Raw genomic sequence first — 24,366 nt, 5'->3', positions numbered from 1 at the left:
TGGGGATGGCATTGAATCTATAAATTACCTTGGGCAGTATGGCCATTTTCATGATATTGATTCTTCCTATCCATGAGCATGGTATGTTCTTCCATTTGTTTGTGTCCTCTTTAATTTCACTGAGCAGTGGTTTGTAGTTCTCCTTGAAGAGGTCCTTTACATCCCTTGTCAGTTGGATTCCTAGGTATTTTATTCTCTTTGAAGCAATTGTGAATGGAAATTCATTCCTGATTTGGCTCTCTGTTTGTCTGTTACTCGTGTATAAGAATGCTTGTGATTTTTGCACATTAATTTTGTATCCTGAGACTTTGCTGAAGTTGCTTATCAGCTTAAGGAGATTTTGGGCTGAGACAATGGGGTTTTCTAAATATACAATCATGTCATCTGCAAACAGGGACAATTTGACTTCTTCTTTTCCTAACTGAATACCCTTGATTTCTTTCTCTTGCCTAATTGCCCTAGCCAGAACTTCCAACACTATGTTGAATAGGAGTGGTGAGAGAGGGCATCCCTGTCTTGTGCCAGTTTTCAAAGGGAATTTTTCCAGTTTTTGCCCATTCAGTATGATATTGGCTGTGGGTTTGTCATAAATAGCTCTTATTATTTTGAGGTACGTTCCATCAATACCAAATTTATTGAGCGTTTTTAGCATGAAGGGCTGTTGAATTTTGTCAAAAGCCTTTTCTGCATCTATTGAGATAATCATGTGGTTGTTGTCTTTGGTTCTGTTTATATGCTGGATTATGTTTATTGATTTGCGAATGTTGAACCAGCCTTGCATCCCAGGGATGAAGCCCACTTGATCATGGTGGATAAGCTTTTTGATGTGCTGCTGAATCCGGTTTGCCAGTATTTTATTGAGGATTTTTGCATCGATGTTCATCAGGGATATTGGTCTAAAATTCTCTTTTTTTGTTGTGTCTCTGCCAGGCTTTGGTATCAGGATGATGTTGGCCTCATAAAATGAGTTAGGGAGGATTCCCTCTTTTTCTATTGATTGGAATAGTTTCAGAAGGAATGGTACCAACTCCTCCTTGTACCTCTGGTAGAATTCAGCTGTGAATCCATCTGGTCCTGGACTTTTTTTGGTTGGTAGGCTATTAATTATTGCGTCAATTTCAGAGCCTGCTATTGGTCTATTCAGGGATTCAACTTCTTCCTGGTTTAGTCTTGGAAGAGTGTAAGTGTCCAGGAAATTATCCATTTCTTCTAGATTTTCCAGTTTATTTGCGTAGAGGTGTTTATGGTATTCTCTGATTGTAGTTTGTATTTCTGTGGGGTCGGTGGTGATATCCCCTTTATCATTTTTAATTGCGTCGATTTGATTCCTCTCTCTTTTCTTCTTTATTAGTCTTGCTAGTGGTCTGTCAATTTTGTTGATCTTTTCAAAAAACCAACTCCTGGATTCATTGATTTTTTGGAGAGTTTTTTGTTTCTCTATCTCCTTCAGTTCTGCTCTGATCTTAGTTATTTCTTGCCTTCTGCTAGCTTTCGAATGTGTTTGCTCTTGCTTCTCTAGTTCTTTTAATTGCGATGTTAGAGTGTCAATTTTGGATCTTTCCTGCTTTCTCTTGTGGGCATTTAGTGCTATAAATTTCCCTCTACACACTGCTTTAAATGTGTCCCAGAGATTCTGGTATGTTGTATCTTTGTTCTCATTGGTTTCAAAGAACATCTTTATTTCTGCCTTCATTTCGTTATGTACCCAGTAGTCATTCAGGAGCAGGTTGTTCAGTTTCCATGTAGTTGAGCGGTTTTGATTCAGTTTCTTAGTCCTGAGTTCTAGTTTGATTGCACTGTGGTCTGAGAGACAGTTTGTTATAATTTCTGTTCTTGTACATTTGCTGAGGAGTGCTTTACTTACAATTACATGGTCAATTTTGGAGTAAGTACGATGTGGTGCTGAGAAGAATGTATATTCTGTTGATTTGGGGTGGAGAGTTCTGTAGATGTCTATTAGGTCTGCTTGCTGCAGAGATGAGTTCAATTCCTGGATATCCTTGTTAACTTTCTGTCTCGTTGATCTGTGTAATGTTGACAGTGGAGTGTTGAAGTCTCCCATTATTATTGTATGGGAGTCTAAGTCTCTTTGTAAGTCTCTAAGGACTTGCTTTATGAATCTGGGTGCCCCTGTATTGGGTGCATATATATTTAGGATAGTTAGCTCTTCCTGTTGAATTGATCCCTTTACCATTATGTAATGGCCTTCTTTGTCTCTTTTGATCTTTGATGGTATAAAGTCTGTTTTATCAGAGACTAGTATTGCAACCCCTGCTTTTTTTTGTTCTCCATTTGCTTGGTAAATCTTCCTCCATCCCTTTATTTTGAGCCTATGTCTGTCTCTGCATGTGAGATGGGTCTCCTGAATACAGCAGACTGATGGGTCTTGACTCTTTATCCAGTTTGCCAGTCTGTGTCTTTTAATTGGCGCATTTAGTCCATTTACATTTAAGGTTAAGATTGTTATGTGTGAACTTGATCTTGCCATTATGATATTAACTGGTTATTTTGCTCGTTAGTTGATGCAGTTTCTTCCTAGCCTCGATGGTCTTTACATTTTGGCATGTTTTTGCAATGGCTGGTCCCGGTTGTTCCTTTCCATGTTTAGTGCTTCCTTCAGGGTCTCTTGTAGGGCAGGCCTGGTGGTGACAAAATCTCTAAGCATTTGCTTATCTGTAAAGGATTTTATTTCTCCTTCACTTATGAAACTTAGTTTGGCTGGATATGAAATTCTGGGTTGAAAATTCTTTTCTTTAAGAATGTTGAATATTGGCCCCCACTCTCTTCTGGCTTGGAGAGTTTCTGCCGAGAGATCTGCTGTTAGTCTGATGGGCTTCCCTTTGTGGGTAACCCGACCTTTCTCTCTGGCTGCCCTTCAGATTTTTTCCTTCATTTCAACTTTGGTGAATCTGGCAATTATGTGTCTTGGAGTTGCTCTTCTCGAGGAGTATCTTTGTGGTGTTCTCTGTATTTCCTGGATTTGAATGTTGGCCTGCCCTACTAGGTTGGGGAAGTTCTCCTGGATGATATCCTGAAGAGTGTTTTCCAACTTGGTTCCATTTTCCCCCTCACTTTCAGGCACCCCAATCAGACGTAGATTTGGTCTTTTTACATTATCCCATACTTCTTGCAGGCTTTGTTCATTTCTTTTTCTTCTTTTTACTTTTGGTTTCTCTTCTCGCTTCATTTCATTCATTTGATCCTCAATCACAGATACTCTTTCTTCCAGTTGATCGAGTCGGTTACTGAAGCTTGTGCATTTGTCACGTATTTCTCGTGTCATGGTTTTCATCTCTTTCATTTCATTTATGACCTTCTCTGCATTAATTACTCTAGCCATCAATTCTTCCACTTTTTTTTCAAGATTTTTAGTTTCTTTGCACTGGGTACGTAATTCCTCCTTTAGCTCTGAGAAATGTGATGGACTGAAGCCTTCTTCTCTCATCTCGTCAAAGTCATTCTCTGTCCAGCTTTGATCCGTTGCTGGCGATGAGCTGCGCTCCTTTGCCGGGGGAGATGCACTCTTATTTTTTGAATTTCCAGCTTTTCTGCCCTGCTTTTTCCCCATGTTTGTGGTTTTATCTGCCTCTGGTCTTTGATGATGGTGATGTACTGACCGGGTTTTGGTGTAGGTGTCCTTCCTGTTTGATAGTTTTCCTTCTAACAGTCAGGACCCTCAGCTGTAGGTCTGTTGGAGATTGCTTGAGGTCCACTCCAGACCCTGTTTGCCTGGGTATCAGCAGCAGAGGCTGCAGAAGATAGAATATTTCTGAACAGCGAGTGTACCTGTCTGATTCTTGCTTTGGAAGCTTCCTCTCAGGGGTGTACTCCACCCTGTGAGGTGTGGGGTGTCAGACTGCCCCTAGTGGGGGATGTCTCCCAGTTAGGCTACTCAGGGGTCAGGGACCTACTTGAGCAGGGAGTCTGTCCCTTCTCAGATCTCAACCTCCGTGTTAGGATATCCACTGCTCTCTTCAAAGCTGTCAGACAGAGTCGTTTGTGTCTGCAGAGGTTTCAGCTGTGTTTGTTATTGCCCTGTCCCCAGAGGTGGAGTCTACAGAGACAGGCAGGTTTCCTTGAGCTGCTGTGAGCTCCACCCAGTTCGAGCTTCCCAACAGCTTTGTTTACCTACCTAAGCCTCAGCAATGGCGGGCGCCCCTCCCCCAGCCTCGCTGCTGCCTTGCTGGTAGATCACAGACTGCTGTGCTAGCAATGAGGGAGGCTCCGTGGGTGTGGGACCCTCCCGGCCAGGTGTGGGATATGATCTCCTGGTGTGCCTGTTTGCTTAAAGGGCAGTATTGGGGTGGGAGTTACCCGATTTTCCAGGTGTTGTGTGTCTCAGTTCCCCTGGCTAGGAAAAGGGATTCCCTTCCCCCTTGCGCTTCCCAGGTGAGGCAATGCCTTGCCCTGCTTCAGCTCTCGCTGGTCGGGCTGCAGCAGCTGACCAGCACCGATCGTCCGGCACTCCCCAGTGAGATGAACCCAGTACCTCAGTTGAAAATGCAGAAATCACCGGTCTTCTGTGTCGCTCGCGCTGGGAGTTGGAGACTGGAGCTGTTCCTATTCGGCCATCTTGCTCCTTGTGCCGGGGTCTTCAATTTACTGAATGTTTCCTAGATGCCTGCCTCTAATTCCCTGATGAGTCAAGAAAGCTGCCACCTTAAGGTGCTCACTGGGCGGCTGTGGATGTCTAACCTCAGCACGAGCTACACAGAACCTGAAGCCAGGCTGGTTGCTCCTCTTAATGGTAAGAGCTCAGGGTTTTGGGTCATTGGCCATGTTCTAACTGTTTAATCTTCCACATTGAAACTAAAGGCTATTTGGCAAAGGACATCCTTTATTTGGCTTCAAATCAGAAATAATTTTAGCTGCTGGTCTGTCAGGTAATTCATTTTGGAGTCCATGGAAAGGGTCTGTTCTCTGAAAATACCACAGTTTAGCCAGAAATCAAGCTGAATCCATGTGTAATGCAGAGGTCATCACTGCATGCCAGACCTGTGCTTCTTAGAGAAAGTTGACCTATTTGTCTCATGGTTTAGAAGGCCCCAGACCATTCCGGGCATGACAACTGCATTGGTCTTTGACCCACTTCCTGAGGTATTGATCATATCTCACCTTTAGCCTAATAGTCAGCTGACTCCAGCCACACCACGTGTCCCTCGAGGATCATTCATGTAACCTTTAGGGTTTTGAGGCCACTTGCATTTTAATCACGTTGTAGCTTTTATCATTATATCTGTCAGCATGGCAAAGTGATTTTACTTCCTTTTTTTCTCTGGGTCCACACATGTTGGCTAGGTAATTTGTTGATTGAATGTGACTTTTCCCTCAGCATCCAAAAATCTTTTCTTGCCTGACTCCAAGATGAAGAGAATGTCACTGAGGTCTATAGGCATCCATTTTCAAACTTTGAGATTTCTCACTGACCATTCCTGGACAAGATGTATCTTTCATTTACTTAACTGCCACCCCAGGCAAATCTGGATTTTACATTCTCTAAATGACAGTCCAGCCCAAAGAGGGTTTGTGGTGCTCAACTGAGTTATAGTGAACTTTTATATAGACGTTTTTGTGTCCATATCATCTCACTCTACTAGAAAAAAAAAAAAGAAATGACTAGAAGATAGTACGGGTGACTAGACTAGAAAAAATGACTACTTAAAGTTATAGGTACTGGAATAGGACACAAAAATTCTGTGGATGTAGAGGGAGGACAGAAACCCAAAACCTAAAAATGAACAGATTAGACCCCAGAAACTACAGAAATTTAGGGTCATTAATAACTTCTTGTCTTTCTGAATTATCCCTAGTGAGGCCCAGAGAAGAGTTTGGGAATCCTGTTGGGCCAGGAGGAGGAGTAGTATCAGTAAGACCAAATGGTAGAAAAGCACCTGTGGGTTCAGCTTCTCCTGGGAATTCCATCTCTCTGTGATGCAGGCGTGGATTCCCAGTGAACATCCTGCACTCTCAGTGTCCAGCTGTCTGAGGCCACAGTTGTTTCTGATGATCGAGGACAACTGCTTTTTCCTGAGGAGACTTACCACCCCATGGTTGAGGTAAGCTGGATTCTATAGAGCATTGATTTCATTTTCTCATTCCTCTGTGAGTTGTTGTTCTTTATTTTGTTTTTCTTCTAAAGATGAAATTACATTTGTCAATATTTGTGTAAAAAGATATATAAGTCTGGCAACTAGACCCTTAGAGGCAGCCCTCAGCGGAAATTTTTTTCTTTTCTCAGTTTTATTCAATTATTGGCACAGAGAGATGCCCTGATATGTGGTCTCTCAGGAGTAATTAGAACATTGTACTTCTAGAGAAGCTGGTGGGACAGGGCAGGGCTTCAAGTGAGGATCCAAGCTTCCGTCCAAATCTGCCAGTCTATCTGTGTGTGGGAGGTGGATTCAGGAAAGACCCTAGAGCTTTGGAAAAGATCGTTAATAGAAAACAAAATCCCTGTAAATGAGAGTACTAGGGAACATGTTCATCAGTCACCTTCAGAGTCAGATGCTCAGGGCTGAGCCTGTGTGGGAGAGCACAGAGCAGTGCATGCCTGGGAAAGCCTCTGATCATGTGTGAATGGTGAGGTTCTGCCTCAAGGAGAAGTCCTGTATCTGACAGAACATGATGCTTCTGGGCGTGTGAGATTCAGTGCCCTTCCTCAGCGGAGAAGCACTGAGTGAATAATTGTGTTAGATCAAGCATATGGAAGCCAACTTGATTTTGAATTTCTTAAAGACAGAAGCAGAAACCATTTTTACACACTTTCAAATTGAGTAAGAGTGTCAGAAACTTCAGTAAGAAAGTCACAGGAGGAGTCTCTGGGGTCTTATTCATCATCAGAAACCACAGAAATCCAGATACAACCTGTAAGAATTCACCTTTAAAAACTTGATTTTTTCACCATACAGATTTATCTTTCGTTTGACCTTTATTTTATTGCAGGTTATAATTAGCACATTAGTTTTTACCTTTGTGATAAAAGAACAGATTCCTAAACTCAAAGCATTAATGATGCCAACCCAACTGTAGTTTGTATTGCCAATTAACTTTTTGCTATGGCCTGAATTTGTGTCTACTTGTAAAAACTTATTTGTAAAGATTTAATCCCTAATATGCTAGTTTTTTGGAGCTTTTCGGGAAGCGACTCACTCAGGAGAGCTTCATCTTCATACATGTAATTGACACTCTGTAATAGAGGTTGAAGGGAGCACACTTCTTCCAGTTGCCATGTGAGCACACAGCAAGAAGCACCATTTATGAGAAACAGGACCCTCACCAGACATTGAATTTGCTGGGGTTTTGATGTTGAACGTTCCAGCCTCCAGAACAGTGATCAAACATTTCTGTTGTTCAAACATTACCCAGTCTAGTGTATTTTGTTTTAGCAGCCTGAACAAAGGCACTTTCTTATACACTGTGGTTTATTTTTCAATTTATTGTTCCACTGAGTTATTCATATATTCATAAATCAACATGTCTCATAGGGTGGAATAGCCATTCTATTTTTTCAGAGTTTTCTCAGCTGTTCTTATTTGTGTTTTCATCTATAGGAGTTTTGCAATAAAATGCTTGCTTCCAACACCAGTTGGTATCTTTATTGGGACAAAATTAAATTTATAAATTACTTCTAAAAATTGATGATTGAGTAATAGTGAGATATTCTACCTCAGAATGTGATGTGGTTTTCCATTTGTTTATGCTGATTTTCTTACATTTCAAGGACTTTTCATGGTCTTTCTCATATGCTTAACAAATGTTTGTTAGATTTATGTATAGCTAGTTTATTTTATTTTGTCCTGTTAAAAAGTAAACTGTAGCACAACACAAATCTTAAAAGTGTTCTTGGCAGGGAATGGTGGTTTATATCTGTGATTCCAGCACTTTGAGAGGCCAAGTCGAGAAGATTACTTGAGCCCAGGAGTTTGAGGCCAGCCTGGGAAACATAGTAAGACCCTGTCTCTACAAAAAAGAAGAAATTAGCCGGGTATGGTGGTGCATGCCTGTTGTTGCAGCTACTCATGGGGCTAAGGTTGGAGGATGGCTTTTGCTCAGGATGTAAACCTGCACAGAACCTTGATTCTGTGTACACCTTCCACATGAGCAACAGAGCAAGAACCTGTTTCAAAAAATTTTTCTTGAGTAAGAAGCAACGTGTAAATTGTGGAACATCAGAACAAAAGAGGTTTAGCATTTCAATGGCAAAGGGTCAGAGGTGAGATTGTATTGAAAAAAATGAAGTAGCAAATAATAAAATTCTTTGATTTGTTGCAGTTACAGAATTGTATTTTTTGGTTTACCTTGTAGATGTATATTACTATAAGCTTCTTGGGTACTTCCGATAACTTAAGCTTAAGTTATGTTTTTTTTATTACAGGCATTCACAAAAAAATAGTTCACATTATGTTTTGCTTGTTTGCAAGTCAACGAGATGAGGTCACTGAGGATGTCTAACTGATTTTGTCCACTCAGGAACGTTTTGGTCTACCCTTCAATTTTCTTTAAAAATCATTTTGCAATTTTTATCTGCCACCCAATATGTAACTTGTCAATTACTTTTATACATACGTAAACATCCTTTATGTATCATTTCTAGGTATATTTCTAGTGAACATTGATTGTTACACAGGAATACTTAGTTTTTTTGCACTTTATTGTTCTTTATAGATATTGGATTTCTTACAAATTGAAGGCTTTTTGCAACCCTACATTGAGCGACTCTGTTAACACTGTTTTTCCAACATCATGTGATTTTTTGTAGGTGTATATCTGTGTCAGCCTTTTTTAGCAATATAGTACATTTTTTATTAAGGTTTGTACCTTGTTATTATAAATATAGGCTATTTCAGTCTTATTCTACCGTATGGTGTAAACATGACTTTTATATGTACTGGAAAAGCAGAAAAATTGTGTGACTCACATTATTGTGATATTTATTTTATTGTGCCTGTCTAGAGCAAAAATCATATATCTCGAAGGTGTATCTGAATATTTTCATTGAATTGGCTCCATTTAATGGAATGATAAATCCATGTTCTTTGACCAAAACAAGAATTGTGGGGTGTGAGGGGTCAGGGTGAAAATAAAGCAGACGTGAAGGTAAAAGTCCTCCAACTCACACATGGAGTAAATAAAAATTCAGTGTGGATGAAATACAAAATCATCTAAAACTGAATATTCCAAAAACATGAATGTTTGTATCATGACACGTATGAAAATTATGAAGCAGAGAACAAAACAAAAAATATATTAAGGTGATGAAAGATTTCATAATCTCACTGTAAAATGAAAGATGAAAAACATAAAATGTAGCAATATATAAAATAAATGACAATATTTATATTACATTTAATATCTGACAATACAGTATGATCAACTGAATTGTATCAAATAGAAGACAGTTTAAATTTAGACAATTTAAAATGAGGCAAATATGACTCAGGTGAAGGATAAATAAGATCAATTACATTTAACATATCGACTTCAATTTTATGTAAAAATATTATTAGTAAACACCTTTTGTGGTGATTTCACCATAATTTTATTAAACTGTAAAAATATGTTGACATTTTCTCATGAAGAGTACTATTAAATGTTTGTGGATATTAGTGTTCCATGGGTTCAGTGTGGAAGAGTGAGAGCTACAAACTTTTTTGAATTAAAAGAGAAGAACATAATTTTATATTTTTTTGCTACAATTTAAAATACGCAAAGGCATATGAATGATTACATCTTAATGCTTGTCTGATTATATAGATATGCCTGACTGTCATGAGACATCCAAGACATCAAATGTCTAACAGGAAATATGTAATTTGTGTATAATCTTAGCCCTCTACAAAATGCAAGGTTCACTATTTTGAGTACATTGTTCAAGTTCCTTTCTTACGACTGCTCAGGTTCTGTCATTTATTGACACTGTGCATCTAAAATTGTCACTGCTGGTCTTCTGGAAGAATCTGAGAAATAGCAGCTTCTTGCTCTCGTTCCAAGAGTGTATTCTCTGCTGAATAGGGTGAGGGTGCACCCAGCCGAAGCCTCATCTGATCCACTGATGGGCTCAGTTATCTCCTGCCCAGGCAAGGGGTGGGCTTCTCTATCCAGAGCTGAATCCTTAGGGCCAGTCAGTGTGGCTGAAACAAGCCACTTCTTAGCAGGGAAGACATAACTTGCCTGGGTGGCGATGGCATAGAAGGTCTGCACCTGAGCACACAGAGGCCCCCAGAGCCAGGCAAGCTGAGTGAGCTTCTCCCAGGTCAGTGGAGAATGGACCTGCTGCACCAATACATGGGATGGGTTTTGATAAATGGCCTTTGACTCACCTTGGAAGCTCACTAAGCTTTCCAAAGTGATGACTATTGAACTCCAGGGGCCCGAGACTTGTGCCTCTTGCTGCACCCAGTGCAAGCCATGAAAGGACCTCTACGGTGGGCATCACAGGTCTCTTGGATTCCACTGCTTTGCAAAACTGTAGAGGACTTTAGTTTCTTTTTCAACATCAAGCTGCACTATTTTCCTATACAGTTCCCTGCAGAGAAAGCATGTGAGCGAGATACTCTCCAGAACGGTGCCCACAGACCCTCATTTCCACAACCTTCCATGCACCTTCAGGTGAATCTCATTTGTCTTTTCTTCTCCTTCCTGACCACTTTAATGAAGTGAAGCTTAACCCCTTCTGAGTCCCCAAATATCCTCTGAGTGCCAGGAGCTCCAAAATTATCTCAGTCACTAAGAAGCCTTCCTACTGCTCAATCCCTGTATAAAAGTCTTCTGCTTGGTTGCCCCTTAGGGGGAAAAAAAGCAAGATTCTACCTGCTCTGTCTTGGCAGCTGTCTTTGGAGCTGATTTTCCTTTACTTGGAGTTTTCTTCATGAGACCTCTACTCTGGTTCTATTGATAAAATAAGAGTTTGAGTAAGTACCTCCAATCAAACACCCTAGAAGGCTTAGTTTATCCTGGACACACAGAAACTGAAGTTGCAACAAAACTCATCTCTCCTCTGTTCTCCAGAGTCCATAATCAATAAGGCCCTGGCTGCCAAAGAGCTCCCAGTTTCCTTGCCAGGGGAGACTGTGTTGCAGCACTGTCTCTTTTTACCTTGAAAGAGTCAAATTTTACCCGATCTAGCAGTGCTGCTTCTGGCTTTGAGCTTAGTTTCCTCAGAATTCTTTTCATTTGGATTAGACTTTGATCCTAGTGCAACATGGAGTTTAGGTGACTCACCTCTCCCAGGCACAGAGTCCCATAGTCTGTCCCTGACAAATATTTGTGGATCAGCCTTTCAAGTGAAGCTCTTCTGCCAGTGTCATGAGTGAACACATTTCTCAAAGTCTCCTTAGAGATCTGAGTCATTTCCCAATCCCAATTTCAAAATAAAACCCTATCAAAGACACATAGCTCAGTATCCCTGATTCCAACCCTCCTTGGAGACTTCATAGCAACAGCCCAGGGCCTTACCTGCCTTTACATGTACTTCTCACTGGAATGGGAAGAGGGGGTCTTGCCTTTTTCTTTGAATGGTTTCTTCTCACCTGAGCCCCTTTCTGTAAAGGAAATCTGTTTGAAGAAAGGTTGGTCAATGGGGCATTGGATGGAGGAGCAGTGGGGATCAGAGTTTTCATTTCCTTTTCCTGTGTTCTAACTCAAGTGAAAGGTGCTCTCTCTCTCACCTCCAGATTCAGAGTGTGAGTTATTCTGCTGGACTCACGTTTTATATGGCCCTCAGTTGGGCGTGGATTACTCTTATTGGCTAAGTTTTCTCTTCTTGGCTCTCATTAGGGCCTCAATAAGAAAAGTTTCTTGCTGTAGTTTTACTAGGGACCTAGACACAGTTAATAGGAGACATTTTCTGGGTCTTGTCATAGTGTCAAAAATAAAAACAAAACAAACAGAGCCAGGGGCACAGGAATCAGAAGATAAGGGAATCATTTTATAATAATTTCTGTCCCAATTCCTACCTGGAATAATTTATGATACTGCTTATTATTCAAGATGCAGAATTAAACATACCTGTAGGAAGTAGAAAAGTTTCCTCTTCAAAATTTCCCTTTTTGTTAAAGAATAATTCATAAGTGTTAGAAATAACAGTTTCTTTTAAAGACTAACTTCCTTCAAGCCTCCTTGATTTGTGCTAATAACTCTTCATTATGCCCTATCCTATGTAGCTGTTAGGTATAAGGGAATGAGCACATTGCATGTCCTTGTACATTAACCAAGATATTTGTCTTAGACATCACAGCTCACAGCCTATGCCCCTTCCCTATTTTGAAATGTTACTTTTCTAAGTTTTTTGCAAACAACTTCCTCTTTTCCTTTGTTCTCCCTTGCCCTTACCTATTCAGGAAAGTTTTAAGTTATTAGCCAGTCAGGTTTAGCTTAGATTGTTGGGTCCAGCTCCAGCCAATGGAGACAGGACACAGTCGCAGGGACAAGCTGTGTAAAGGATAATAATTGCTGTTCTCCTTTGTTTGAGTGTGCTCTCACCATTGTTCCATCTGCGAGGAGCACTTTTTCTGCAAAGAGTAAAATTGCCTTGCTGAGAAAAATTTTTGTCTGAATGCTGATTTTTCCTTGTGGTACTGAGGAACAAGCATTCTGTTTCTGAATAAACATTTTATGTATAACAATACCTATATTGAAATGTGTTATACATTTTGCAAAGAAAGGGCATTATACATCGTGTTTAAATAGTGTGCATAGATATTATAATTTCTCAAATGGTTAGAAATGTCAAATTAAAATTATGGTTGATTGTATTACATACATACATATATGATAAAATAAAAATGTGGAGAAAAAGTACATACCAAATAAAATGGCCCATTCTACCTTAACATGGGAAAAGATAATTAGATCAAATACAATAGAATCAATTTTATTAGATTAGAGCTAACGGTAATTTAGTCTGCTTATGATTCTTGAAGTAGCAAAAACTCTAAGTAGAGAGAGAAACTTCTCCTGTTTCTCACCTTTCCTCAGTCATCCTGGGAGCTGTACTCTGTTCTATAGAATTTATTCAGTCTCATTAGTGAAAATGGACTTGGTCCCAAACAGGTAACCCCACTGACCACAAGAAAAACAGCCTAGATCCTGAGCATTCAGCTCCTGTCTTCACACAACAGACACCATCTGAGTCCCATCAAAGCCTGGTTGTTTCCCAACATCCACCATCGAGACATATTCCAGAGCAGCCTCTCAAAATTGCCTAAACGAGATGGGACAAGATATGGTGGAGCTCCAGGCTCAGGACAGCTGCCTCATCCCTTCCTACTGAGAAGTCTGTATCTGCTGGTTAGGGCTCCCAAACTATAGAAGGCTTAGTGTATGTCTCACCAAGTGTCCCCCAAAAGGACCTTCTTGTTTTTCCCTCTTCTAAGAAAAGCATGCAGGAATGATGAGACCTTCTGTGTTAGGGAGTACTTGCCCTCTGCTCTCCAATTACTTGGTTGATTGATGAACGGATGCCTGAGGAGGGGAAAGATTCAGGGAAGAGCCTGTGCTGAGTGAGTCTGTGTTTTCCCAGGTGTACTGTCTGTGCAAATAGTGGACCCTTAAAAATTGTCCAGTGGTAGACAGAGAGTGCCTAATAAAATTGTCTGAATTTAAATAGGATTTAAATGAAACTTATAATATCATTATATATTGATATCATATCATCGTATAAAATTTATTTGACATATAAACCATTTTGATATGTTATAATATCATAAAGCAGTCATGCACACAAGAGCAGATAATATTCTTAGGTTCTATTAAGTTTATATGTTACGGTTGTTACAATATTTGACTCAATTTTCTTATAAAATTACCTAACAAAATTTTATGTTTTATCATAATACATATGAATTATGACATCACAATGTATTATGATGTCACAATACATATGCATTATGATGTCAGAATATATTGGGATTTCACAATGCACACAAATATGATGTCATAATGTATTGTGATGTCACAATATATGAATTATGATGCCATAATATATGGTGATATCACAATGCATATAAATTAAGATGTCATAATATATTGTGATGTTATTATGCATATATTATGATGTCTTGATATACTGTGACATCATAATGGTCATGAATTATGATAGAATATATTATGATGTCATAATATGTACAAATTATACTATCATAATATATCATGATGTCATAATATCGTATTATGACAAAATTTTGTCAGGTAATTTTATAAGAAAATTCAGTGAAATTTTGTAACAATATTAACTTATAAAGAAGCTTACAGTCATGGTGAAAGATGAAATAGGAACAGGCATACATGGTAGAAGTGGGAACAGGAAAGATGGGGGAGAGATACGCCTCACTTTTAAACCACTAGAACTTGTGAGTACTTCTTAATGACAAGGGCAGCACAGAGCCCTGAGGAATCCATCCCCATGAATCAACCATCTCCCACCAGGCTCACCTTGTAACTTTAGTAATTAAAATTCAATATGAGATTTGGAGGAGACATCTAAACTATATCATATGACCATTAGAAAAACAGATGAAACAGATTCACACTTTCTACTGTCCAGATACTTTCATTCCAGAGCAAATGGCTAAATAATTGAATTCAACATTCTGTGGTCAGAAGAGAGAAGGGAGGTGTACAGGGAACTTTGGCTACATTTGTTCCACTTCCCTTATGTTGTTGTTGTGAGTTCTGATGTTATCACCTGAAGGGCTCTTCATGGACAGAAGAATCATTGCTATTGTTGTGATTATTCCCATTTCTTTAACCTTAGTAAAATAAATTTTTTAGTTTATTATATAATATTCCTAAAAAACTCTAAGAGGTTTGGTTAAATTTCTTGTTATTGTGTGTTATAAAAAGTGACAGGCAACTGGCTAAATAGATTGAAATAGTACATGCTAAATATACATTGTATTAACTCATGTGTACATGTTTTCCAAATGCAGACTTACTCAAACATTGATGCCTTCTCTAGCCTCTGTAAACTTTACAGTGCCAGCTGAGAATAACATGTTTCTGAATGGTGATTGGTGGTTTCCACTTTGGGTGAAAAGTATTTATGTTGTGGTAAGCATGTTGGGTGTCAGGAGCTCTGTGTGCTGTGCCTACTTTCTCTAGCTAGTACCACTACAATGGATGTACTGGAAGAAACATCAGCATTAAGAGGAGACTTTTGAAAGAGGTCAATTCATGGACCCCTTCCAAACCTGCAGAATCACATTACTAAGAGAGAGGCCTGGAATTGGAAATGATTTATATGTACATTGAAACTTGAGAGGCAATTCTTAGCTAAGTGTTTCTCAGCCTAGGCTTCCAACCATAATCACATGACCACTTTAAGGATAATATCATCATCAGTGCCCTCCCCATAGATTTTGTCTGTTGATCTTCATGGGCAATGCATATGATTTCAACTAGGAAGTCAAATTGTCCCTCTTTGATAATTACATAATATTACACCTAGAAAAATCTAAAGACCACCCAAAACTTCTAGATTTCATAAAAGAATTTAATAATATTTCAGGATACAAAAATCAATGTACAAAAATTAGTAACATTTTTATACACTAATAATGAACAACCGAAGAATCAAATTAAAAAGTCAACTCCTTTTACAATAGCTGGAAAAAAGGTGAAATAACTAGAATACAATTTATCATATAGGCTAAAGATATCCACAAGGAAAACTACAAAACATTGATGAAATAAATTGTACATGACACAAACGAATGAGAAAAACATCCTATGCTCATGGATTAGAAGAATTATTATCATCAAAATGACCATACTTCCCCAAACAATCTACATATTAAATGCAATTCCTATCAAAATGCCAATGTTATTTGTCATAGAATTAGAAAAATATTAAGTTCACATAGAATCACATACTAGAAGGCTTTAATAACCAAAACAGCATGGTACTGATAAAACAGATGCATAGATCAATGGAACAGAATAGAGAATCTAGAAATAAAGCCACAAACCTACACAAAACTGATCTTTTACAAAGTCAGCAAAAACATACACTTGGAAAATGACATCCTAGTCAAAAAATTGCCCTGGAAAAATTATATTTCCATATGCAGAAGTACAAAATGGGACCTGTCGCTCTCACCATATACAAAAATCAACTCAATATGAATTAAAAGACTAAAATGAAGACCTAAAATGATAAAAATTCTAGAAGAAACCCTATGATAAACTCTTCTGGACATTGGCCTGAACAAAGAATTCATGAGTAAGATCTCAAAACCAGATGAAACAATAAGAAAAATAGACAAATGGAACTTAAACTAAAAAGCTCCTGAAAAGGAGCTTTTAGTTAACATGTGAGCAGACAACTTATGGGATAAGAAAAATGTTTGTGAACTATGCATGTGACAAAGAACTAATGTGCAAAATATACAAGGAAATCAAACAACTCAACAAGAAGAAAACAAGTACCCTCATTAAAAAGCAGGCAAAGTATGGGAACAGATATTTTTCAAAAAGAAGACAATGATAGCCAACAACCATGTAAAAAATGTTCAAGTCAATGATAAAAGAAATGCCAATTAAAAACCACAATGAAATACCATTTTACACCATTCATAATGGCTAATTATTAAAAAGCAAAAAAAAAAAATGAAAGATATTGGCAAGGATACAGAGAAAAGGGAACACTTATACATTGTTTGTGGGAATGTAAATTTCTATAGCCTCTATGGAAAACAGTATGGAGATTTCTCAAAAAACTAAAAATAGAACTTCCATTTGATTCAGCACTCCCTCTAATGGGTATCTATCCAAAGGAAAATAATGTATTACTTTAAGAAGGTACCCATACCCATATGTTTATTGCAGCACTACTCACAAGAGCAAGGATATGGAGTCAATTTACATTTATCAATCAATGATTGAATAAAGAAAAAGTGCTATACACTTATACATTTATGGAATAGTATTCAGCCACAAAGAATAAAAACATTTCTTTTGCAGCAACATGAATGGAACTGGAGGCCATTATTGTAAGTGAAATAAATCAAAAACAGAAAATCTAATACTGCATTTTCTTACTTCCAAGTGGGAGCTATATGCATACACTTGGATATAGAGACTGGAAAAATAGACACTGGAGGCTCAGAAAGATGGGAGGATGGTAAAGGGGTTAAGAATGAGAAAATACCCAATTGGGACAATAAGCACCGTTCAGATGATTGTTACACCAAAAGCTCATACTTCATCACTATGCAACATGTCCACGTGATGAAGCTGCGTTTGTACCCTCTAACGTATTAATAGAGAAAAACAAACAAACTTCCATCAAGAGGGCAGACTGAATAGCCCTCATAATTTTCATAACTATTTAAGCAGAAAAATAATTTTAATAAAAATAATATTGTATTTTAAGGATGGTGTAAAAAGATAATTTGATGAATTAGAGTAGTTAGTAGTGAGCACATACAATATGTTAAGCAAGATTCTAAGCCATTAGATATTTGTAGACAGAATATCTGACAGTGTAAAATAAATAACACAAAGATTCATAGGCAATGACAAATTGACATATTTTCAACCATATTAGATGATATTAAAACCATTATAAAATTTACTGTTTTGTATCATAATAAAGAATCACAAATGTTAACTTCATTAAAAAGTTTGACTAGGCATACAGATACATGGGCGGCACGTTTACCAGTAAACAAAGGATACACATTATTTTCAAATAACAAAATTATTTTATGTATTTTTATGTATTTATTTACTTTGGTAGGGGGAGCAGCTTTATTTGCTGGGGATGTAGTGTCCTCTCCCTGGGAGGTGGAGTTTTCCACTGGTCACCCCTGGCAGTGGTCCAGGAGGCGCCATGCAATTTAGTGCTGGGCTCGGTTGTTGGCCGGGCCTTGGAGAAGGCGAACTGTGCAGGGAAGCAGTAGCTGTGGGATCCTCACCGCCCGCTCCACCAGGCTGCACTGGGTCTCCTGGAGCTCCTCAGACTCCCGCTGAGCCTGCGTCTCTACAGAGCAGTGACTCATCCAGCATGGGACCTTATCCCTGGAGCCCAGTGTGACGCAGGCCAGGCATTTCTGCTTCCTCCCCTTGGGCTGGACTTTGCACTGGAGTTTCATCCATTCCTTCTTCTGGCCGTTTGTCCGCCCGAGCTTAAATTCCAGCGTCACAAATGTTCCAGCTTGGAAGGGCGTGTCCACGGCGCCGTCCACACTTGTCTGCCTGAAGGCACGGGCGGGTAATTCCTCCAGGGCCACCTGCAGGCCCCAGGCGCTGGGCCCTGTGAGCTCCTCCCAGCTTAGGCCGCCAGCACCTACCCACCGGGCCAGCGGCATCCGCAGCCATCGCTTGCTTCCGCCCTCACCCCGGCCCTGCGAAGCGGCTGTGTGCCCCTCAGCTCTCCGAGTCCCCCAGGAGCCGCCTCCTCCCCTGCCCTGCCCCTGGGAGTACCATGCCCGTAGAAGGCTGGGCAGAGGTGAAGGAACCGGGAAATGTTCCTTCCTCCAAATTGACCTTGGGGTCCGCCTGGTCCTCTCCATTCCCTCCCACCCTGCCCACACTGTTCACTGGGCCCTGCAGTTTCAGCAAAGTTCCCTGCCCCCTGCCTGTGCCCAGAAGCAGTCCTGTTGCCCACTCTCACCTTTAACCTGTTTCCTGGCCCATTCTCTCTCTCCACTGGGTCTCCGACAGGACCCCTCTCCTCCTTACTGTCCCCAGAGCCCCTCTCTGTTTCTCCTGCTCAGCCTCCTCCCTGCTTGCTTCTCCCTCCCCATCTGGAATCTGCCGGCTCCCATGGGGTGCCCCCCATCCTGGGGCCCAGACAAAACAGATAAAATTATTTTAAATGGGAACATGTGAATTCAATTGAATTCATGACAGCAGTAATTCATCTGGTCATTTTTTAAAGAATTATGAAATGATAATAGCAACTATCAATTTAAAGTGTTAACTAGGGTTAAAAATGCCCACTGTTTCACCACTACCACCACCACCACCACCACCAACAAAACCCTGTTATAGCTAACAAACTAGTACAGTTGCAGGATACAAAATTAACATGAAAATCAGTTGCATTTAGATACAGCAACAGCAAAATATTCTGAAAAAGGAATAAACAAAACAATTCCATTTACAGTATTATCAAATAGAATGAAATAATTCATTAAATAGAATGAGTTTAACCAAGAATATTAAAGATCTGCATACTGAAAACTGTAAAATGTTGATAAAAGAAATTGAAGAATACAAAATGGGAACTATATCCTGTGTTCATGGATTCTAAAAATTAATCTTGTTAAAATATCTATACTACATGTAGTTATCTACATAGTTAAATAAATTTCTTTTTTTATTACTATACTTTAAGTTCTAGGGTTAAATTTCTATCAAAATTTGAATGCCATTAAAATAAATGTAGAACAAACAATTGTAAAATTAGTATGGAGGCACAAAAGAATCCAAATAGCTAAATACTGAGAAGAACAAACAGGCTGAAAGCCTCAAATTTCCTGATTTCAAACTATATTACAAAGCTATAGTCATCAAAATAGTATAGTACCTACACAAAAACCAATGAAACAGAATGCAGGAGCCAGAAATAGACTCACACATATACAGTCAACTGTTACCAAAGAATTAGAAAAGAAATAGAAAATGACATCAAGAAATGGTGTACAAAAAATTAGATATGTGCTCACAAAAAGTGAGCTCTTATATCATCCCAAAAATAAGAACTGAAATCATGAATTTTCTATAAAAAAATAGGGAGAAAGCTCCTTGACACTGGTCATGGCAATGATGTTTTCTATTCGACATAAAGAACACAAGCAACTAAAGCAAAAATTAAAAAGTGGAACTATATCAAAGAAAAAAGTTTCTGCACAATAAATAAAACAATCAACAAAATACAGAGATAGTATATTGCATGGGAGAGAATATTTGTAATCCATATGTGGGATAATATGATACTATCCAAATTATATGTCACACTAATCAATATGAAAAAAAAACCCCACAGCAGAACAAAACAAAAACCAATTTTATTATTGATTGAGCAAAATATCTAAATAGCTTTTTTTCATAGACTTAAAAATGGACAGCTGATATATAAAAGCATTCTCAACATCACCAATTATCAGAGTAATTAAAATCAAAATCACAATGAGATACCACATTATCGTGGTGTTAGGATAGCTATTATAGAAAAGTCAAAAGATAAAAAGTGTTAGAGTGAAAAGAAAAGAGAATATTTGTACATTGTTGCTGAGCATGTCCATTGGTGCAGCCATTGTTAAAAAAAAGTATGGAGATTCCTTAAAATTTGTAAAGTAGAAGTACCATTAATCCCAATTTGGAGTATGTAGCCAAATGACAAAAACAGTATAGCCAAGGGTATCGGCACTCTTCTGATACAAATAAATGGATCAACCGTGTGAGAGAGGTAATTTCAGCTGTAATAAAGAAATTATTTTATTTACAACAATATTGATAAAACTTGAAGACATTATGCCTTTCGATACCTGCATTCCCGTGGCCTCTTGGCTCCCCAAGCATCCATTATGGCCCTAGTGCAGTCCTCCTCACATTACCAGTGAAGGGAACGTAAATGCAGAATATACTGAGGAGGAAAATGAGAAAAAAAAATTGGCCCATGTATTAGAGTGATTGTCATTGGATCACCTGTGTTTTATACAGGGTCACTCTTTATCATTACTGCTGTAAAACCTGCTGCAATTGGAAGAGAAAATGATCCTGAGCATGCTCTTTGAATCCCTGAAGTTGATGTCAGTAAGTTTCATGCAGAAATTTATTTTGACCATGATTTAAAAAGTTATGTCCTTGTAGATCAAGGCAGTCAAAAGGGGACAATTGTTAATGGAAAATGGATTGTTCAACTGGAAATTAATGTGACCCTTATGTACTTGAACATAGTCATGAAGTGAAAATTGGAGAGACTGTGTTACCCTTTTACACGCACCCTAGCAGTGGTACCTGGGTTGGCTGTGAACCACAAGTTAGAGCTCACCCTTGCCTTGATAAGAAAGATGAATTATTAATCGGACCGACTCTAAGTAAGGAGAAAAAATAGTTGGAAATAAGAAAATAATTAAAGAAAATACAAGTAAAATATGTTTACAGTAACAGATTATGAAGATAAATAGACATTGAAGAATCTAAAATATAAAAATAGAGGTGGAAAACATAGTGAGCAGATTGAAAGTGAAGGAACTTTCCAAAGAGATAATTCTCCTGCATCTGTTCTTTCTGAAATTACTGACAGCAACAGAAGTAAGATGTTGGAGAAGATGGGTTGGATAAAAGGTGAGGGCCTGGGGAAGGATGGCTGGGAATGAAAACTCTGATTCAGCTTCAGCTTCAGCGAACACGTGTAGACTTGGGGACAGGCAATCAACCCTCAGTTGAAGATGTTCGCCTTCTCCAAAACAAAAACAAACAAACTGGGACAAAGCATGTGGTGATAGGTTTGCTGAAAACTTCCCAGAAACTAAACCTTAAAAGAAATGACCAAAGGACCACGCCTTGGGTAAAAGGGAACGTAGAGTGCAGGTTAATCATAGAGGAAAACTCAAGCTTTCTTAAAAATAGAGTTTGGAAACTCATTTATTTTATTTTATTTTATTTTATTTTATTTTATTTTTTGCAGAACTTTTATTCCCCAAAGAGTCTGTGGCACACAGGAACTGTGTCAGAGTTTACCCTTTCCTGGTTCAGAAATGTATAATAAAGTTTGATTTGCAGCTTGCAAAAATCACTTTTTAAACTAATACATAGTGACTGAATCAAGTTATGCAGTTAGTGGACTAAAGTTTACAGGGCACAGATGAGTTTATCAAAGTTCATTATTTTATTTTATCTTGTCATTTATGACATCCAGATAAGCAAAAATCTGTATAAGCAAAACTCATGTAACCACTAATAACTTAAATGTACATTTGTCTTTTTCTCCATATAGTCACAGTAAGATGCACAGCAAGAGAAACATCAAAAGTTTATAAAACTAAATCTGACTATATGCATCCTTTTTTATGCCCTTTAGAACCTAGATAAAAGAACCTCTTATACTTGATATAACCTGAATAATATTATTGAAGAGCTAATAAACTAGTGACATATTGTAGAAAATTAGTGTTTTACTGTCTTCTTCTGTGAAGAATCTGTTTATTGGTACTACATATTCAGCATTTTATCTTTGGCTTGTTTCATAGCTAACAAGATATTTAGATACGAACAACTGAGTAGGGTATTGAAATAGTGTGCTGGTATTTGTAGTTTTCATAAATATTATTGCAGGCAATGGAGTTGCACCAGAAATATCTGAGTTCTAGTACAAAAGGAATACTTAGCGAGGACTTCAAGTTTAAGATATTTATTGAAAATGTCCTCAATTGCAATACAAACATTATAAAGGTTTTTAAAACACTCTTTTCAGTAAATTGTGAATTAAACAAAAAATTTAAATGATAGCTTTTATGGAGGTAGGGAAATGCTAATGAAGTAGAATGGCAATTGAAGCCAAAAGATCTGAATTCAGGTGAACAATTTTGCCCATATTAGTTTTATGTTAAGGAAAAAAATGATTCAGACCACATACTATTTACTGCAGTAAAGTATTTCAGAAATTTGTGCATAATACATAATTAATTTTCTAATGGTAAAAAAGGAACCACATCCTACAAATTATTACAAAACTCTCTATTGAAGAGAGTGGCATATCAAATGAAGAAACTTGGAATTTCTTATGAGGTGAAAATCTATGACATAGAAAAATCTATGTAAAATACTTTATTCATGTATGCAAATGTTGATATTTCTGCTTCTCAGGAAAATAACGTGCTCTGAAAGCTTAATGCAGATAACTAAAATTACCGATAAGTTGCAAGAATTCACAAAATGGCTGATATAGTTGAAAGAAAAATATGGAAACTTCTCAGGACCAGAAGAAAATAAAGGTAATGATCCAAACAAGTATCAACCTAAGAGGTCAGTGCCCCATTCAGATGGATCTGATCACAAGGATGTCAGATCTATGTGGGTTGTTCAGCTTCTGACAAGGCAAATGGAATAAACATAGATAAATTGCCTGCTGGCATCTGGAGTGTGCCGTCTTCCACATGTGAGAACTAAATCATAAATTATGTTGCAGAAAAGGATATACACTACTAGCATGAAGCATTAGATAAATTATATGGCACATAAAACTCAGATATGAGGTTTATATTTAAATGTTTGCCAAATCATGAAAAAACAAGAAACCAAAATAATGTGGAAAAAAACTATGAGCTTGTCAAATCATATTTGGAAAAGAGGCAAATGGAAAGTAAAGTATTGAAAATGTAGTAAAACAATTTAATTTACGGCATACAAATTACATCATTAAAATAGACTGAGCTAATGAGAAGACTAGTAAACTGAAATGCTGGGTACAATTAATGTAGTCATATACTCTATAGGAGGCAAATTAATACAAAATACAAATATATTTATTTATACTTGAAGACCAGATGAAAAGAAATAAAAAAACATTTAATTGTTTTACTAGACTTTATAAACAAGAAAGCAATATTCAATGAATTAGTGGCTCCTAACTTTCAGAAATTAGAAACAAGGCATGAATCCCATCAAAGTTTAGAGTGTAATGAGTCAAAAAAAATTAAGAAATACTTAAAAGAAATAATGGTTTTGGTTATTGTGAATACTGCTTCAATAAACATGGGAGTGCAATTATCTTTTGGACATACTGATTTTATTTCCATTTGATATATACCAAGTGGTGAGATTGCTGGATCTTATATATGGTAGTTCTATTTTTAATTTCTTGAAAAACCTCCATGCTGATTTCCCTAATGTTTGTACCAATTTACATTCTCACCAATAGTGTATAAGTGCCCATTTACACATGACTGAAGAAAATGTTACAGACACATACACACACACACAAATAGGAATAATGTTCAGTAATAAAACAGAATGAACTTCTGTCATTTATGTCAACGTGGATGAACCCAGAGGACATTATGTTAAGTAAAATAAGCCAGTCACAGAAAGAAAAAGAGCACATGATGTCACTCATATGTGAAATCTAAAAAGTTGATCTCATAGAAGAAGAGAGTAGAATGGGGGTTACCAGATGCTAGGGAGAATGAAAGGATGAAGGAATGGGGAGAGGTTTGTCAAAGTTACAAAGTTACAGTTAGACAGGGAGAATAAAGTCTAATGTTCTATTATACAGGGAATGCAGCTAATAATAAAGTCCTATTTATTCTAACAACTAGAAGAGAGGATTTTGAATTTTATGAGTACAAATAAATAATACATGTTTAAAGTGCTAGTTATACAAATTACCCATATTGGGTCATTGTACAGAATATACAT

General features: G+C 37.9%; 1 long non-coding RNA gene and 1 pseudogene across 1 annotated transcript in view; both read left to right on the top strand.

The window, feature by feature from the left end:
- Positions 1-23,171, top strand: part of LOC139359745 (uncharacterized) — a 28,140-nt gene extending 4,969 nt beyond the window's left edge. The window contains exons 2-3 of the long non-coding RNA XR_011616134.1: positions 5,811-6,056; positions 22,816-23,171. This is a non-coding gene — a long non-coding RNA (uncharacterized lncRNA). The remainder of the gene's footprint in view (positions 1-5,810; positions 6,057-22,815) is intronic.
- On the top strand, positions 20,242-21,715 carry LOC139359949 (angiogenic factor with G patch and FHA domains 1 pseudogene; annotated as a pseudogene).
- Positions 23,172-24,366: the final 1,195 nt, after the last annotated feature.

Source organism: Macaca nemestrina, chromosome 18, assembly GCF_043159975.1.
Source record: "Macaca nemestrina isolate mMacNem1 chromosome 18, mMacNem.hap1, whole genome shotgun sequence".
Taxonomy (NCBI): domain Eukaryota; kingdom Metazoa; phylum Chordata; class Mammalia; order Primates; family Cercopithecidae; genus Macaca; species Macaca nemestrina.
This window is presented reverse-complemented; position numbering and strand designations above follow the sequence as displayed.